Source organism: Tachyglossus aculeatus, chromosome 6 (genome assembly GCF_015852505.1).
Source record: "Tachyglossus aculeatus isolate mTacAcu1 chromosome 6, mTacAcu1.pri, whole genome shotgun sequence".
NCBI lineage: Eukaryota > Metazoa > Chordata > Mammalia > Monotremata > Tachyglossidae > Tachyglossus > Tachyglossus aculeatus.
Window position 1 is genome coordinate 14769505 of NC_052071.1, and position 19542 is coordinate 14789046.

A 19542-nucleotide genomic window follows, 5' to 3' on the forward strand; every position below is an offset into this window, starting at 1 on the left:
GAGTACAACAGAGTTGGTAGACACAATGTCCTCAAGGCATTTAGAGCTCAGCCAGTGATGATAACAACAATAATGGTAATAATGATGGTATGTAACCACTTACTATGTGTCAAGCACTGTTCTAAGTGCTGGGGTAGATACAAGCTAATCAGGTTGGACACAGTCCCTGTCCCACATGGAGATCCTACACCTCTAACCAGCAAAGTTCTACAAATGGAACTGGGAATCCGACATCCTCCTTAAGCCTGATCACCACTCAAACCACCCACGGAATAGGAGGGTGTAATCAGAATGATAAATGTGTGCCAAGCTCTGTGATAAGCGCTACAACAGTTACAAGTGAATCAGGTCAGACACAGTGGCTGCCCCCCACGGGACTCGCAGTTTAAGAAGGAGGGAGAATGGCTATTTAATCCCCATTTTATATATTATTGTGCTATTATATTGTTGTGCTGTGCTCTCCCAAGCACTTGAGCACAGGGTAAGTGCTCAAAAATATGAGACTGATTTCACAGATGAGGAAAGAGGCACAGAGAAGTCCAGTGACTTGTCCAAGGTCTCACAGCGGAACCAGGATGAGAACCCAGCTCCTCTGACTCCCAGCTCATGCTCTTTCCCCTAGGCCACACTGCTTCCCAAAGTTTAACCTCCACTTTAGTGACCTGCCCCAGCCCTGGCCAGAACTAACCTAGCTTCCTGGGACTGGGAGCCAACTTGGACCCCCACGGTCTGCTGGCGATGCAGTGCAGGTGGGCTGGGCCAGGACCACAGGAAGCCAAAAGGCAAACCAATCAATCAATCAATCAATCAATCAAATTGATTGGAGCAGCCTCCAGTTCCCCATCAGGCAGAGTGAAGCTCTATCCAGAGGCTCCCTGCTGTCCCAGAATAATAATAATAATGATAATACTGATGGCATTTAAGTGCTCACTATGTGCTAAGCACCGTTCTAAGCACTGGGGTAGATACAAGGTAACCAGGTTGTCCCACGTGGGTCTCACAGTCTTAATCACCATTTTACAGATGAGGGAACTGAGGCACAGAGAAGTTAAATGACTTGCCCAGAAGTCACACAGCTGATAAGAAGCGGAGCCGGGATTAGAACCCACGTCCTCTGACTCCCAAGCTGGTGCTCTTTCCAAGCCATGCTGTTTCAATCCCACAGAATCCCACAGCACCCTCAGCCTTCATCCTCTAAAATGATGAACCTTCACAATACAGTTCCCCTCTCCCCTGCCGCTCCTCTCCCAGGCCCATCCCATCCACCCGGTCTGATCCCAGTCATTCCTGGAAGTGCAGAGAACCGACTGGCGACGGCCAACAAGACGAGCTTCTGATCCGATCTGTTTCTCCTACCGAGCGCTCGCCTGTGACCCGAGGGTTCCCGGCTGCTGTGGGAGAAGAGAAAGCCCGGTGTGCTTTCACTGAGCTTGAATATCCACAGTGTTCCCTGCGCCCTGCAAATCGCCTCAGCGAGGATACCATTTCCTTAATTCATTCATTCATTCCATCATATTTATTGAGCGCTCACTGTGTACTAAGGGGTGCCGACTCAAAAGACCAACTTCACCAGCCTTAAGTTGTCCAGTAACTTGGTCTTTTCTTAGGCCAATGCACAGTGCCAGGCTCTCCGTTCCGGGCCAAATTCTCGCCTGCGTCGGATGAGATGGAGGACGGGGAGCGATACGCTTTCTCCGGCGATCACATGGCTGCAGCCTGCCAAAACTGCATTAACGCTAATTGTTAAAGAGCCCCAAGAGACGTGGCCCAAACACAAGGACTGTTTGTTTCATCTCCTGCCCTTCCTCTCCCGGACTCGGATTCCTCGGGAACTCCTAAACCTTGGGGAGATTGCTGGGAGGGTCTTTCATATGGCTTCACGGAGTGGTGGAAAACTGGCCCAGGTTGAAAAGAACAAGCAGCTGATGACCCCATCAGCGTGTGGCCTGGAAAATCCCAGATGGCGGTTTTCTGGGAATGCAGATGACCAAGTGAATCGGGGCATCTGCTCCTTTTGCCGGTTTGCAAGCCAAACTGGAAAGGCTTCGATTACGCGCTCAAAGAGAACGGTGCCTGGGTCTGTTTAGCTCTCTCTGAAGAGTAGCCAGCACCCCCGGCCCGCCGCAGACACCGTCCAAGGATCATCTGGGGAAAGAACACAGTGAAGACCGTGCACTTCCACCAGGGCCGCTTTCAACTTCGGACTGGGGCGGGAAGGATTTCTGCCCCCGGCCCGGGATCTGGCCGCCTCGGAGACCCCCTCCAGCAGCTCCCACAGCACCCGGCCCTTACCACGGCAGCTGGGCCAGACCAGGGGACCAGCTGTGACCCACTCGCCTCTCCCACACCCCCGACAGTCACCGCTCTGCGGCCACCAAACCCTAAATCGGCTGTGACCGGCACAGGAGACTCTCGCCCCTCTAGGGACCGGGGAGGAGGGGGGAACGATTACCCTAATTGAACAGATGGGCAAACTGAGGGCTCGCGCTTTCCTTCACTCAGGCGACGGCACAGAAAGTAAGGATTGAAATGAGGGAAAAGCCTTCCTCTGGCTACCTTGACCTCTCCTTGGACCTTAAGAAAGCCCCAAATTCAAGAACAATACCGATGAGCAGACTAAGAATAATAATAATGCATTGGTTAAGTACTTTGTAACAAGCGCTAAGGTACATTCAGTGAAATTAGATCGGGCACTTTCCTTGTCTCACATAGGAGTCACAGAGTAAAGGGGAGGGAGAACGGAAAAATCCCCATTTTACAGATGAGGAAACTGAGGCACAAAGAAGTAACGTGATCCGTCCATGGTCACAGAATGGGCAAATGGCGGAGCTGGGATGAAACACCAGGTCTTCCGACCCCCAGTCCCTTGCTCCTCCCACTAGACTGTGCCTTTACTGTTATATTGTACTCTCCCAAGTGCTTAACACACCGCTCCGCACACAGCAGGCACTCGATATAGACGACTGATTGATTGACTTTTCTGCCCATGACAGCACCAACTTGGGAAAAGCCCCATCCCATAACTTTCCAGAAGCCCCGGGGCCTGACTCTAGAAAGCCCTCACAGCCCACATCCGTGGCCAGGCTCAGTCGGGACAAGGGGAGGAATCAGAGTTTACACAGAGGAGCAACTACTTTGCTGAACCCTTGGCTGGTAGTGGGGGTGGGAGAAACGGCATGGAGTAATGGATAGAGCACGGGACTGCAAGGCAGAAGGTCATGGGTTCTAATCCCAGCTCCGCCACCTGTCTGCTGTGTGGCCTTCAGCAAAGTCACTTCACTGCTCTGGGCCTCAGTTACCTTGTCTGTAAAATGGGGATTGAAACTGTAATCCCTATATGGAACTGGGACTATGTCCAACCCAATTTGCTTGTGTCCACTCTACCACTTAGTACAGTGCCTGGCACACAGTAAGTGCTTAACAAATACTATAATTATTATTATTATTTACAGCAAAAGGTCCAGCGTGACTCAGTGGAAAGAGTGGCTTCGGAGTCAGAGGTCATAGGTTCAAATCCTGGCTCCGCCAACTGTCAGCTGTGTGACTTTGGGCAAGTCACTTAACTTCTCTGTGCCTCAGGTACCTCATCTGTAAAATGGGGATTAAAACTGTGATCCCTCCGTGGGACAACCTGATCACCTTGTAGCCTCCCCAGCACTTCGAACAGTGCTTTGCACAGAGTAAGCACTTAACAAATACCATCATTATTATTTGCACCAAAGCTCTACATTTTTGTCCCACATCCCATTCCATCCCGTCTCCCCTTTAAGGGTTCTGGAATCTGCTGAAGGGCCAGGATGATGAAGTGATCTCCCAGAGGTCACCCTTCTGTTCCACTTCCACTGCGAGCAGAATTGGATAGACGGATAGGACAAAGGGGAGAGAAATGAGGCAGCCTAGTGGAAAGAGCACGGGCCTCGGAGTTTGAGAACCTGAGTTCTAATCAGCTCTGCCACTTGTCTGCGAGTCACTTCACTTCTCTGTGCCTCAGTTCCCCCATCGCCGTCCTATTTAGACAGAGTCATTCATTCATTCAATCGTATTTATTGAGCGCTTACTGTGTGCAGAGCACTGTACTAAGCGCTTGGGAAGTACAAGTCGGCCACATATAGAGACAGTCCCTGCCCAACAACGGGCTCACAGTCTAGAAGGGGGAGACAGATGACAAAACAAAACACGTAGACAGGTGTTAAAATCATCAGAACAAATAGAATTATAGCTATAGGCACATCATTAACAAAATAAATAGAATAGTAAATATGTACAAGTAAAATAAATAGAGTAATAAATCTGTACAAATATAAACAAGTGCTGTGGGGAGGGGAAGCTCTCAATAAATGCCACTGGTTGACGGAGTGATCTGCTGGAACTAACATCCGCTAACTCTAAGGAGCACTAAGTACAGTGCTCTGCACAGAGTAAGAGCTCCATAAATATTATTTATTGATCGCCAGTCTCCTGGCTTTCTGATTCTGGAGACTCTTGGGTGTCTCTCCCCGCCCAGCCAGGAAGCGTTCTTTACTAAGGGACCTGATTACCTAGTGCTTAATACAGTGCGTGGCACACAGTAAATGCTTAACAAAAAAATAAATAAATAAAGAGCAGAAGAGGAACTTTGGGCAAACTAGGAAAACCAATCCTTACCGAAATGGCTGTGCAAACTAGCAGAGGTGGGGACACAGGAGAGGGGAGTCGGGGGACTCTTTAGGAATGGGCTGGGCACACAGCTGCCTCAAATGGCCACGGGCCTTGTCCCGGCTGGAGGCAGGGAGTTGGATTAGATGACCCCCCTCCCAGTTGCCTTCCGCTCCCCCAGATCCCTCCCAAAGTATAGGGTGTCCCAGGTAGGAGGGTTTATACGGAATCCCTGGCTTGCACTTGGAACACTTGTGTAAACCCCACTGAGTACGTGTGATGAGGAGTCGATCTCCTGTCTCTGAGTGGAGCCTGGCAGCTGAGCCAACATCTAGTAGGCAAACCTGGAGTGGGAGATTCCGCCAGCTTGCTCTGGCCCCGCCTCTTCCACTGCCTGCTTGCCTGCACCGATACTGGCCTGGCCTTGAGTGGGAGGGAGACCCAGCTCAGCAACGGGGGTGAGAATCTGGGCCAGAATCCAGCAGCCCCACATCCCCTCAGCCACTCCGCTCCACCTGCATTCGCCGAAGCCCATCTGGAGTTGAGCATCACAGTGCCAAACTGCCCTCTTGTCCGACAGGACCGGTGGAGCTACCCACCCGTCTGAAAACCAGCATCTAAGTCAGCACCACAAAGCCTTCTCAGTCCAGACCCTCCTTACGGGGCCGATCCAGGAGACTTTGCATTCATTTATTCATTCAATTGCATTTATTGAGCGCTGTGTGCAGAGCACTGTACTAAGCGCTTGGGAAGTACAAGTGGGCAACATACAGAGACGGTCCCTACCCAAGAGCGGGCTCACAGTCTAGGGCACACAGTCTTGGCCCACACTCTGAAGAGCGGGGCCAAGAAACGGCCTCAGTCATCGTGAGCTCCGGAGGCTCCCAGGTAGACAGCAACTCAGAGAGGCTTTTGAGGGAACTCACGGGCCGGGGTTGCGCTGGCCAGATTCCAGAGCCGGCACATGAAGGAAGGAGAGAGACATAAATCTGGCTTAATGCCTATCCCATCTAGTCAAGGACTCAGCACCGCCCACCTCCCCTACTGTGCTTCAAGTTTCACTCATTCATTCAATCGTATTTCTTGAGCACTTATTATATGCGGAGCACTGGACTAAGCACTTGGAGAGCACAATACAACAATAAACAGACACATTCCCTGCCCACAACAAGCTTACAGTCCAGAGGAAGAGACAGACATTAATATAAATAAGTGCTGTGAAGCTGAGAGGGGGGATGAATAAAGGGAGCGAGTCAAGGTGATGCAGAAGGGAGTAGGAGAAGAGGAAAGGAGGGTTTAGGGAAGGTCTCTTAGGGGAGATAATAATAATAATGATGGCATTTGTTAAGCGCTTACTATGTGCAAAGCACTGTTCTAAGCACTGGGGCGGGGTTACAAGGTGATCAGTTTGTCCCACGTAGGGCTCACAGTCTTAATCCCCATTTTACAGATGAGGGAATTGAGGCACAGAGAAGTTAAGTGCCTTCAATAAGGCTTTGAAGACGGGGAGAGTGATTGTTTCGTGTCACTCGCCTGGCTCTAAGATACACCAGGCCCCGAGAAGCAGAATGACCTAGTGGAAAGAGCCGAGGCCCGGGAGTCAGAGGACCTGGATTCTAATCCCGGCTCTGCCGCTTGGCTGTTCTTTGACCTAGGGCAAGTCACTTCACTTCTCTGGGCCTTAATTTCTTCATCTGTATAAAGGGAATATCACACCTGTTCTCCATCCTACTTAGACAGAGGGTCTGTGTCCACCTACCATGTGCCTATCCCATGCCTGGCATATACTAAGCGCTTAATACCCTAATTATTTATGTGCCTAACACAAACTGTAAAGAAAGTAGAGGATATGAGCCTCTAGCAGCCTCTAGTGAAATATAAACATTTTTAGCATCGCTCAATCCTGTCCTGTCTTCCTGGGTCACTTCGTTCTTCCCTTCCTGACCCCAGCCCCGGGTCCTGCCACCCAGCTTTTATCTGCCAGGAACCGTGGTCCAACCCCACCTGTTCCACCTTCAAAACATCGCTAAAATCCACCCTTCCTTCTTAATCCAAACTGCTACCACAATAATCCAAGCACTCGTCCTATCCCTCCTCGATTACTCTATCAGCCTCCTTGCCGGCCTCCTCCTCTCTCCCCACTCCAGTCCATATTTCACCCTGCTGCCCGGATCATTTTTCTACAAAAACGTTCAGGTCACGTTTCCCCAGTCCTCCAGAACCTCTAGTGGTAGCCCATCCACCTCCACAACAAACAGAAACTCATCATCATGGGCTTTAAAGCAGTCAATCACCTTGCTCCCTCCTACCTCACCTCCTGCTACAAAATCAGCCCGCACACTTAACACACTTTACTGTACCTCGATCTCGTTTATCACACCGTCGACCTCTTGTCCACATCCTGCCTGTGGCCTGGAATGCCCTCCCTCCTCATATCTGACCGTCAATGACTCTTCCCCTCTTCAAACCCTTCTTGAAGGTACATCTTCTCCAAGAGACCTTCCCCGACTTAGTCCCCTCTTCTCCCACTCCCTTCTGTGTCACCCGGATTTGCTCCCTTTATTCTCCCCCTTCTAGACTGTGAGCCCACTGTTAGGGACTGTCTCTATATGTTGCCAGCTTGTACTTCCCAAGCACTTAGTATAGTGCTCTGCACACAGTAAGTGCTCAATAAATACGATTGATTGATTGATCCCCCCGTCCCAGCCCCACAGCACGTATGTACATATCAGCAATGGATTGGTTTATACTAATGCCTATCTCCCCCTCTAGACTGCAAACTCGTTGTGGGCAGGGAAGGTGTCTGCTGATTGTTACACTGAAAACTCCCAAGTGCTTAGTACGGTGCTCTGCATACAGTAAGCGCTCAGTAAATACGATTGAATGAATGGATGAATGCTGGCTGAGTGTTTAACAGGAAACTGCTCCAAACCTATGGCTGAACCAAAAACCCCTCGACCCCTGGGGTTGCCACTCCAACGTGAAGGAAAACGGCTCAACTATTCAGTTCAGCATAAGCCACTCAGACCCAGAGTCACGGGGTTCATCCCTACCCACACGACCGCCACTCTGCAGCAATACCGGCAAAACTCAGAGTACTAATAATAATCGTGGTATTTGTTAAGCGCTTACTACGTGCTAGGCACCGTACTAAGCACTGGGGTAGATGCAAGGTAATTGGGTCAGACAGAAGCAACGTGGCTTAGTGGAAAGAGCCCGGACTTGGGAGTCAGAAGTCGTGGGTTCTAATCCCGCCTCCGCCACTTGTCTGCTGGGTGACCTCGGGCAAGTCACTTCACTTCTCTGTGCCTCAGTTCCCTCGTCTGTAAAATGGGGATTAAAAGTGTGAGCCCCACATGGGCCAACCTGATTACCCTGTATCCACTCCAGGCACTTAGACCAGTGCTTGGCATTTATTAAGCGCTTAATAAATACCACAATCATTATTATTATTATTCCCTGCCCCACATGGGGCTCACAATCTTCATCCCCATTTTCCAGATGAGGTAACTGAGGCCCAGGGAAGTGAAGTGACTTACCCAAGGTCACACAGCAGACAAGCAGTGGAGCCGAGATTAGAATGGGGATGAGGGCAGCATGGCTCCCAGGCCAGAAGGTCATGAGTTCTAATCCCAGATCCACCACTTGCCTGCTGGGTGACCTGGGGCAAGTTACTTAACTTCTCTGGGCCTCAGTCACCTCATCTGTAAAAAATGAGGATTGAGAGTGAGGGCCCAATTTGAAACAGGAAATGTGTCCAACCTGATTTATTTGTATGTACCCCCAGTGCTTAGAACAGTGCTTGGCACCTAGTAAGCGTTTAGTAAGTACCAAAACTATTATTATTAGACCCTTCTGACTCACAAACCCATGCTTTGTCACTAGGCCATGGCAGTCAACTTTGGGCAAATCCCTTCCCGACCCGGACGGGGAAAAATGACCGTTGGGCCCGGGACCTACCTCCAGGAGATGATCCGAGGGTTGAACGGATAAAGTGTGAACTCTAACCAGCTCTTTGCAGTCGGCGACCCCACGCTCATTAGAGGCTTTTTCTCCTTTCCCAGTTCACTCCCTCACACTCCCCCGGTGCTACGGAGCGGCTTCCGAAATGCGAGCACGGTAGACAGTTCAGCAGTCCGGAAACTGATTAGCTCCAAACGTGCATCATCGTCTGAGCTTGGCATTCGTTTAATTCCAAGCAACTGCCATTTAAATTGATCTGAGCGGCAGCTCTCGGAGCTGCTGTTGTACTCATTAAAACAGCCCTAATGGAGGGATGAAGCGACAAACGTGATGTCTGTCATTCAGGGGGAAGATGTCCTTGGGAACGGCCCAGCGTGGGTTATAGACACCATTTGAAAAAGGACAGATTGGCATCGTTCTTTCTGGAAGATTGATTTCAGTTTAATATCTTGAGGAAAACTTGACATAACAATAATAATAATAATAATATAATTGTGGTATTTGTTAGGCATTCACTAAATGCCAGGCACTGTACTAAGTGCTGGGGTGGATACAAGCAAATCAATTTCATTCAATCGTATTTATTGAGTGCTTACTGTGTGCAAAGCACTGTAGTTAGAGCTTGGGAGAGTACAATACCACAATAAACAGACACATTTCCTGCCCACAATGAGCTTACAGTCTAGAGGGGACTGTAAATCAGGTTGGACACAGTCTCTGTTCTACATGGGGCTCCCAGTCTCAATCCCCATTTTACAGATGAGGTAACTGAGGCACAGAGAAGTGAACTGACTTGCCCAAGGTCACACAGGAGACAGTGGCAGAGCCGAAATTAGAACCCACGACCTTCTGACTCCTAAACCCATGCTCTATCCACTAAGCCATACTGCTTCTCAATAACAATAATGATGATGATGGTATTTGTTACACGCTTACTATGTGCCAAGCACTGTTCTAAGCACTGGGGTAGACAAGGTAATTAGGTTGTCCCACATTAGGCCGACAGTCTTAATCCCCATTTTACAGATAAGGTAACCTAGGCACAGAGAAGTTAAGTGACTTGCCCCAAGTCACACAACTGACAAGTGGCGGAGCCGGGATTAGAACCCACTACCTCTGATGCCCAAGCCGTTGCTCTTTCCCCTAAGCCACACTGCTTCTCTGATACCCCTTTTCAAGTGCCATCCCTCACTCTACCATTAAACACAAACGAGACCTATGAAACGGCCTCTTTCTTGGCTTCATCGCTAATCCCTTAATTTATATGGTAATTAATGTAATTTATTTATACCAATGTCTGTCTTCCCCTCTAGACTGTAAGCTCAATGCGGGCAGAGAATATGTCTGTTTATTGTTATACTGTATTCTCCCAAGCGCTTACTACAGAATTCTGCACACAGTAAGCGCTCCATAAATACGACTGATTGACTGACTGACCATCAGCAAGGCCCAGTAATTAATAATAATAATAATGATGGTGTTTCTTAAGTGCTTACTATGTGCAAAGCACTGTTCTAAGTGCTGGGGAGATTCCAAGGTGATCAGGTTGTCCCACGGTGGGCTCACAGTTTTTAATCCCCATTTTACAGATGAGGGAATTGAGGCCCAGAGAAGTGAAGTGACTTGCCCAAAGTCACACAGCTGACAATTGGCAAAGCCGGGATTTGAACCCATGACCTCTGACTCCAAAGCCCGGGCTCTTTCCACTGAGCCACGCTGCATCTCTAAGTAGAGCTGTTTGGGACCACAGCCCAAGCCTCGTCCATAGTCATAACTGAGTTTAGCCGGGGAAGACCAGAGATCAGAATGGGCACCTTCTCCACTGGACGAATCCTCAATCCAGCCATCACACTGACCCATGACCTTGTTCCTCAGTGGAACCTCGGCTTTTAACAACAGTAAAAATCAGGGCTCAAAAGCAGAGCTTCAGTCCCACTCACTGTCCTCGGCTAACTTTTAAGGCGAGTCTGGTCTCTTGTAAGACCTGTGGCGTTTGTTAACTGCTTGCCATGTACTGAGCGCTGTACTCAGCAGTGGGGTAGACACAGTGTGAGCAGATAGGACCCAATCACAGTCCAAGTGGGAAGGAAACAGTCATCGAAGTCCTATTTTACACGTGATGAACTGATGCTCCATTTCCTCACATCACCTAAGGTCACCCTGCCGGCAAGTTCTCTCCCTCCCAGGCCCATTCGCTTAGCCTTTACCTGAACACTTAGCATAGTGTTTGGCACATAGAAAGCACTTAAACAGTCCAGTCATTACTATTATTGTTAAAGTGGCTTACCAAAGGGGCATGGGTGGAGGACCACTCGCTGAAAAGCACAGAGAAGCAGTGTGGCTTAGCAGAAAGAGCCCGGGCCTGGGAGTCGGAGGCTGTGGGTTCTAATCCCGACTCTGCCACTTGTCAGCTGTGTGACCCTGGGCAAGTCACTTCACTTCTCTGGGCCTCAGTCCCCTCATCTGTAAAATGGGGATTAAGACTGTGAGTCACACTTGGGACAACCTGATTTACTTGTATCTACCTCAGCGCTTAGAACAGTGCTTGGCACATAGTAAGCGTTTAACAAATACCATCATTATTATTATTTTCATCATCAGTAGTCAAAGACTGCTCTGGAGCACCAACAGAGGGCTTCTCCATCTTGTGGGTTGAGCCATATCGGAGGGGACCAGTGTTCCAGGTACTACATTTTGGATTTCTCCTCTACCATTACTCCAGCTCCTCACCCCTTTTCCAGGAATCCAGTCCGTTTCCACGGCTGCTCGCCCCACACTGCGAGAAGGGGAATGCAGCCTTGTCCTACCGCCCAGAAAAATCTCTCTCCTGCCTAGATGACGGTCAGCTGAGCTCTGCTGTTGTCAGGACCAGATTAGTACGAGGGCTTCCCGGGGCCAAATCTCCAAATCATTTGTCCTTCTCACCTTCAAAACAATAACCATCTTAGTGTCCAAGCCGCAAGAGAAAAGGCGATTTGATCTGCAAACCATTTTCCGAGGTAGGTACAGCCTGATTTACCTGGATGGGGTGGGGCCTGTATTCAATCAATCAATCATTTGTATTTATTGAGCGCTTACTGTGTGCACAGCACTGTACTAAGCGCTTGGGAAGTACAAGTTATTCCAAAAGTAAGGATTAAAGCTGAAAGATTCTAAGAGACTGACAAAGGGGCCTGCTTTCTGAACTTAGAGATATCATTTAATATTCCGGAGAACGGGTCCAACTGTTCCAACAGAGCTATCTTATCCATCTTCTTTCAGTTAATCACTGCCAAAGTAGTTGCGCCATGAGAATTATTCCTCTGCAGAAATGCAACAGCTCTCCAAGCAGCCCAATCCTATCTACCTACGATTTTAGGAACAGTCCACAGTGTACTTCTTCTGGCTACCTGCATTAAACTGCTGCTCTTTATAGTCAAAGGCTGTGAAGGCCAATGCCTGATCAGCAGTCTTTTCCGCGCTGTGTAGATGGGAAGACTGTCCTCTGGTTTGCCGCAGTATTTGGAGCCATTTGGGGCTCTGCCTCTTTTGCTCACAGCCTGCCTGAAATCTTGGCGAAAGGACTTTTCCTCCCTCTTTTCCCCTCCCAGCTCTGATTGGCCTGTCTCATGTGGCTTCCCTGCATTCTGCGGCCTTCCCACATGATTTGATCCTGTGTCTCTGAGCGTCCTCCAAGCATTTCTTATCCCCACCCTGGTCTCGGGCAGCCTAGTGCAAATCACAGTCTGCAGCGGCTCAAGGATCCCGCTGACATCTTTCCTCAGGCAACGTGCACGCCCCGCCCCAGCATAAAGCCTTCCTCACCCTGGAGAGCAGGGAATGTACCTACCAATTCTATTGTATCGGCCTCTCCCAAGCACTCGGTACAGCGCTCTGCACAAAGTTAATGTTCAATCAATACCACAGGGGCAGGAGGGGAATTGCCTAGCCCCAGAGAGGGAAACTTGGGGTTCCTCAAAATTCCAGGAGGTGCTTCAAACCCGGATGACCCCACCCCGCCCTTCAACTTCCCGGCGGAGCAGATCCTTCGCTCTGACGCAATAGCCTGCTGTCGTGATAAAAGAGCCCTAAATGGCATGACCCCCGTCGCCCAGCTGGTCTAGACTGGGAAGCCCAGAGGGAGCTGACCCACATTAAACATCGGGGCACTGGGGAATGTGTCCCTGACCTCTGGGGGTGGGAAAGGCCTCCGGTCCAATCTGCCCTACGGTTAAAAACTCAAAGGTGAGCTTCCTTTACATTCCACTCTCAGTTTTCCCACGCCAACTGAGGAAAGCCGTGGTGCAGATAAATCCAATCAGGCATATTTATTGAGCGCTTACTATGTGCAGAGCACTGTACTAAGCACTTGGGGAGAGCACAGTACAACAGAATTAGCAGACATATTCCCTACCCACAGTGAGCTTAGTTTAGAGGGGGAGACAAACACAGGAGACAGTGAGAGGTTCTGAAGGGGAGATAACTCTCAGAACCTAATGGAGCAAACAGAGGAGGTGGGCCTAGACAGAGCCCTCCCCCAACTCCCCACCACCCGCCCACAGCCGCCACTGCAGAGAAGGCTGGGGATAAGAAAGGACTGTCATTGATGAGAGTCTGCAACTTTGCTGTGGATGCCCCCCCAGCATGGGTGCTCCACTTTAGGACAACTGTCATTTATTTATTTGTATTGGTGTCTGCCTCCCCCTCTACACTGCAAGCTTGTTGTAAGTAGGAGCTGTTTACTGTTGCATTGTACTCTCCCCAGTGCTTAGTACAGTGCTCTGCACATGGTAAACATTCAATAAATACTATTGAATGAATGATTGAATGAATAAAAAATGACTAAGAGACTGAAAGAACAACTGCAAATTCACAGCATCTTGCTTCGTGATACCGCTGTCTGGAACCATCCTGAGACCCATTCCAAACCCCAGCGATACAGTTATATCAAACTAAACCAGCCCAACGCATTATCCATTTCTTATTTTTCTGCCCTTTCTTAATTCTGGTTACTCTCCTCTGGCTACCCCTAGCTTTTTCCAGATTCATTGAAGGGCCCAGACATTAAGTTGAACCTTAGCTCAATACCCCTCACCCAACCTCTGACCTTATTCTAATGCCTGAAGGTCCATGAAACAGTCAGCTAGGGGATACTCTCTTCCTCTCTGCCAACTGTGACTAATGATGCCTGCTCCCAGACTAGCCCATTATTCAACTGGTTGGTCAACGCTTAGTACAGTGCCCGGCACATAGTTCAGCGCTGACCAAATACCATTATTATTATTAAGAGCCAGCTGAACCCCAAGCTGGTGGTGCTAGTGGCCTGGGAGCCTCCAAAATGAGAAGAGGGGAGTCTGGGAATGAAGGGATTCATCGGGGGAACAGGTAGGGGACCAGCTGACCAAATAACTAGACCAGAGTCTACCTTGCTGGAAGAAGCGCCTTGAGAGCTGGGATCTTCCCTCATATTGAGCTTTCCAGCGGGCCTTGTATACTCTCTTTCACACCGTAAAAGCCCAACAAACACAACTGAATGGGTGAACCAAAGTCAAGCTATGGAGTCTGTCCCCAAGGAACTCCGCATCTAACAGGGAAGGCAGGACCAAATAAATCACAAGGAATCGAAGCATAAAACCATGGAGGCAAAGTCCCCCGCAGAGCACTCTAAGATGAGTGGGCTCCCTGGTGCTCCACTCCTCTTAAATCCTTGCCCACTTTTCACCCCCACACTCTCGGTGAAAAGTCAGCCCCTCTGCATAACATGCGTGAAAAGAAATACAGACGACGCGGTCAAAGGAGGCTATAAAGCGAGATACATACGATTTGGAGTCGTGGAGTTGTCGTGGTTTGGGATATGGCTAGGCTGTCCAGGCTTTCCTCACACCCAAGGTCCAGCCTCTAAAGTCCTCTTCTGAGCCTCCTAGGCCTTCCGTCTCAAGACCTGGGGAAACGGAGGAGAGTCGACATTTAGCGTTGTCCAGCCTATTACCCATATAGCTACTATGACAACAACTCTATTTAGGAACCCCCTGATTAATTGGATCAAAAGTCTCACTGATGGCCGACAGAGAACTCTTGTTCCTTGGGAAAGACGTGTCATCCAGCCAGTAGGGCCCCTGAAGGCCTTCTGATCCCAGGTGGCCACTAGCCTGCAAAAAGCCACCCTTCCCAAGGACTGAATAATAATAATAATAATTAACGGTATTCATTAAGCACTTACTGTGTGCCGGGCACTGAACTAAGTGTTGGGGTAGATACAAGCTAGTCAGTGTGGACACAGTCCATGTCCCACATGGGGCACACAGTCTTAATCCCCATTTTACAGATGAGGGAACTGAGGCACAGAAGAGTTAAGCGACTTGCCCAAGGTCACAGAGCAGGCACGCGGCAGAGCCGGGATTAGAACCCAGGTCCTTCTGACTCCTAGGCCTGGGCTCTATCCACCTGGCCACGCTGCTTCTCTGACTGGCAGGCATTCGTCCGCCGCCAGTGGAAGGGCTAAGGGGAGCCTGTGGGAGCTTAGTACAGTGCTTTGCATACAGTAAGTGCTCAATAAATACGCTTGAATGAATGAGCTCTTCTCTCTAGAGGGAAAGGATGGAGGTTTTGCTTCCACCCAAGGCAGAGAGGCCAAGCTTTGAGCTTTTAATCTCCATCTGCTTTGGGAAAAAGAGCCACTGAGCAGCCCTTGTCTGGGCCTGGGTTAAAGGCAGATTCTCTGGCTCAGCAAGGATCTGGGCCAAAAGAGCAACGAACGCTGCCGGCTTTCCTAGCCCTTTGCAAACTGCCAGGGTCCAGGATTTGGGACGCAGAAGGAGAGACGCAGCATGCCCTAGCGGAAAGAGCACTGCCCTGGGAGTCAGAGGACCTGGGTTCTCATCCTGGCTCTGCCACTTGCCTGCTGTGTGACCTTGAGCAAGTCACTTACCTTCTCTAGACCTCAGTTTCCTCACCTGTAAAATAGGAATTCAATATCTGTCCTCCCTCCTACTTAGTCCTGTGTGGGACAGGGACTGTGTCCGATCTGATTACCTTGTGTCCACCACAATGTTTAGTACACAGCACTTGGAGTTAAACACTTAAACACTACAATTATGATTATTAGGAGGAAACTCACACACAAGTCCAGTCTCCTGCCTCCACGCTCTCTCCCAACTCAGTCTGCTTTTCTAATCCACTGTCCCAGTGATGGTTTTCCAGGTGCTGGGTCAGTTCAGTGCCCATGTCCATTCGGCCTACTGAATTCCCAGCCCCGGCTGTCCACCCAGTCCATTGCCACGCTGATCCTCACACACCTTATCTACTTAATGAAGTCAATGCCAACTAAAATGATCTCTGGCACGATGAGCGCCCCAAAACATCTGAGGGTCTGGGCGCTGCAAGACAAACCTATCACTTCCAAGGAAGAAGTAGCATGAAATCTAGGCTCCTAGGTAGAAGACAGGTAGAGACCATCATAATATCGATCAGTGGTATTTAATGAGCACTTAACTGCATGCAGACCACTGCCTAGGCACTTGGGGGAGTACAATATTACAGAGTTGGTAGAATCGATCCCTGCCCAAAAGGAGCTAACGTTAAATTACAGATAGGGGAAATAGCATAGTATAAGGATTTGTATGTAAGTGTCGTGCGATGGAAATCAAAGTGTCTGAGGGGAACAGATCCAAGGAGAACAGCCCATTTTACAGATGAGAAAACTAATCAATCATATTTATTGAGCGCTTACTGTGTGCAGAGCACTGTGCTAAGCGCTTGGGAAGTACAAGTTGGCAACACATAGAGACAGTCCCTACCCAACAGTGGGCTCACACTCTAAAAGAACAGCAAAGTCCAATTCAATCAGTCAATCACGGATAGAGCACGGGCCCGGGAATCAGAAGGTCAAGGGTTCTAATTCTGGCTCCGCCACTCGTCATACTTCTACTATTTCCCCTATCCGTAAATACCGTCGGTTAGCTGACAGGCTTCACTCCCCTTTCTGCTGCTGGCGGAACTAGCTGGGTGGGTTCTGCAGTTTCAAATGTTACAAATGGTAGGCACCGAGGATTGGCCTTCCTAAGGTTGTTACCCTCCCATTCACCCTCAATCTTCAGCCCCATGGAACCCCTCGGACTGGAGCAGACTGGGCCGAGGAGGGGCCTGTGGACAGTGAAGCTCTCTGCAATCACGCCCCCACATAGACTCCGAGTGTCGGGAGCGGACTTGAGCGTGGAATTCTCCTAGCCCCTTCCCTGGGGGGTCAGGATGAAAATCACTGCTGCTCTGTGCTCTTTATTCAAGTGTGAGGTAGGGGCCAGGGCGAACCCCTTTTATCAGGGGTTGAATGACGCCATTCTAGACTGAGTCAGCCTTGGGAAGCCTCCTGGCTGGAGAGAGGATTGCTCCATTCAGCTGGGGTGGCCAGAGGAGGCTCGGGGAATGAATGGAGGCCTTATATCACCGGTCCTGCCAGGAGCTCGGGAGAGAGATCCCTCTGTTTCCTCCACAGAGCCGGTCTTTGTTTGCCGTGAGTATATGTTTATTTGATAAACGAGCGGCTATTTATCACACACTGTATCAATTCTCCCGTTTCTTTCTGTCCCTTCCTTCATCACGTCATCCTCTGCCTCCCTCCCTCCGCCCCCTCGCCACCCCAGTGCCACTCGACAGTACAACCTCCCACAGCCCAAAGCAAACACACCCACCAGGCTAAGAGCGGGCGCTTGGCGATAATCAAAACGGAATCCGGCAAAACGGCAAGAGCGGGGCTTCCTGCCCAGACAGGGTCAAAGGCCAAGCCCTGGGCAGCAAAATGTGAGTCGGCTCCAGTCCGCCGTAGGGGAAACCGATTCTGTCAAGGGATGGCTTCCTTCAACGCGATTTTTAAGTGCGGACTCTCCCCCTCAAAGATTCTCAGGAGGGGAAGAATTTGTTTGTTTGTTTTTTAAGATTGTATTGACTTTGCCCTTTCATGATGGACCAGTTTCTCAGTGGCATCTGAGCTGGGCTGAGGATTCAGACCATTCCCAGAGGGGGCAGGTGAGAGGGTGACGGATGGAGGGGCAGAGAGGAGGAGAGAAAATTTCAAACACTGGTCTCTTTTCTTTTAAGAGGTGAGGCCCTTTCAGAACGCTCTGCCCGATAATGAATACGGGATCTCACAGGCGCTCTTTTTCATTGTTGGGGATGGGGCATCTGGATCTGCATGACAACAGACTTACAGATTCCCTGACATGAAGGAGTGTGGCCTATTGAGTAGAGCACAGGCCTGGGAGTTGGAGTCAGGAAGACCCGAGTTCCAATTCCAGCTCTGCCACTTGTCTGCTGTGTTACACTGGACAAGTCACTTCACGACTCTGGGCCTCAGTTACTTCATCTGTCAAATGGGCATTGAAACCGTGAGCCCCAGGTGGGACATGGACTGTGTCCAGCCTGATTAGCTTCCATTTACCCCAGTGCTTTGAACAGTACCTGGTACATAGCAAACATTTAACAATTACCATAATCTTTTCCCCCACACACACAATTCTCAGATCTGCTCACCAACCTCCGTTGCCCCCTGCCCCACGTCCACATGACCCCCTACAGCAGTGGGTAATAATAATGATGGCATTTGTTAAGCACTTACTACGTGCAAAGCACCATTCTAAGCGCTGGGGAGGATACAAGGCGATCAGGTTGTCCCTCATGAGGCTCACGGTCTTAATCCCCATTTTACAGATGAGGTAACAGGCACAGAGAAGTGAAGCGACTTGCCCAAAGTCACACAGCTGACAAGCGGCTGAGACTGCATTTGAACCCATGACCTTTGACTCCCAAGCCCGGGCTCTTTCCACTGAGCCACTCCGCTTCTCATACAGCGTGACTGTAAGCTCATTACAGGCAGGGAACGTATCTACCGACTCTGTTATAGCGTACTCTTCCAAGCGCTTAGCACAGTGCTCTGCACACAGTGAGCTCTACACTCTAAGCTCCTTGTGGGCAGGGAATGTGTCTACCAACATTCGTCTGCTCTGCACACAGTAAGCGCTCAATAAATACGAGGGGCTCCGAAGGGCTTCTCCCGGACTTGGGGACTCATCGCTGGTCCAAACTCTCCCGAAGTCCACGCCCCCTCCCAGGATTGTCCGACTCCAGAGCCCTGCTCTGCCTTGGATACGGGCCAACAGGCCATTCCCGGTGCCCGCTGGGTATCAGGACCCTCCCACAAAAATAAAGAACGGATTCGGAGCCAGAGGTTTGGCTCTCTAAGCTCCTGCTGTTTTACCCTCTGGACCCTACTAATAACCGAGTTCACAACCCGCCACTTTATTGAGGCCACGGAGGCCATTCCTGGGAGGGCCCGGAAAGAGACGGGGGCCGGGACTGGGGGGTCTCCGGGCAAGCGCTGGCCGTGGCGGCCCACCCTCTCCAGGTCGGGCTGGCCTGATCTGGTTTGGTCTGGTTGGCTGAGGCTGCTGCTCCGCGCCCAGTCGGCACAGCCCTGCATAAGGAGACTGACCGTGTTGCTGGGCAGCGCTGCTGTCATCCGAGGATCTCCAAGTTGTCTGTAAAAAGAGCCCCTGGAAAGTAGGCGTTCCCCGATGCTTATCTTCGCCGGGAGAGTTTCTGGTCACGCTGCTGCTACTCTGTGGCTCTTTAAGGCATGAGACTAACCTTATCCCTACCAAACTTCATTTACTGACAGGCTCAGTCCCTCTTCCACTGTCTTATTTTTAAAAATGGTATTTGCTAAGCACTTACTATGTGCCAGGCTGCTACTCTGTGGCTCTTTAAGGCATGAGACTAACCTCATCCCTACCAAACTTCATTTACTGCCAGGCTCAGTCCCTCCTCTTCCACGGTCTTACTTTTAAAAACGGTATTTGCTAAGCACTTACTATGTACCAGGCACTAAGCAATGGAGTAGATACAAGCTAATCAGGTTGGCCACAGTCCCTGCCCTGCATTTTACAGATGAGGGAACTGAGGCACAGAGAAGTT

At 50.0% G+C, this 19542-nt stretch overlaps 1 protein-coding gene across 2 annotated transcripts in view; it reads right to left on the reverse strand.

The window, feature by feature from the left end:
- Positions 1-14515, reverse strand: part of PAK3 (p21 (RAC1) activated kinase 3) — a 157287-nt gene extending 142772 nt beyond the window's left edge. For both annotated transcript variants that reach the window (XM_038748109.1, XM_038748105.1), the window contains exon 1: positions 14398-14515. The gene's annotated coding sequence lies outside the window, so the exon portion shown is untranslated. The remainder of the gene's footprint in view (positions 1-14397) is intronic.
- Between the last annotated feature and the right edge of the window lie 5027 nt (positions 14516-19542).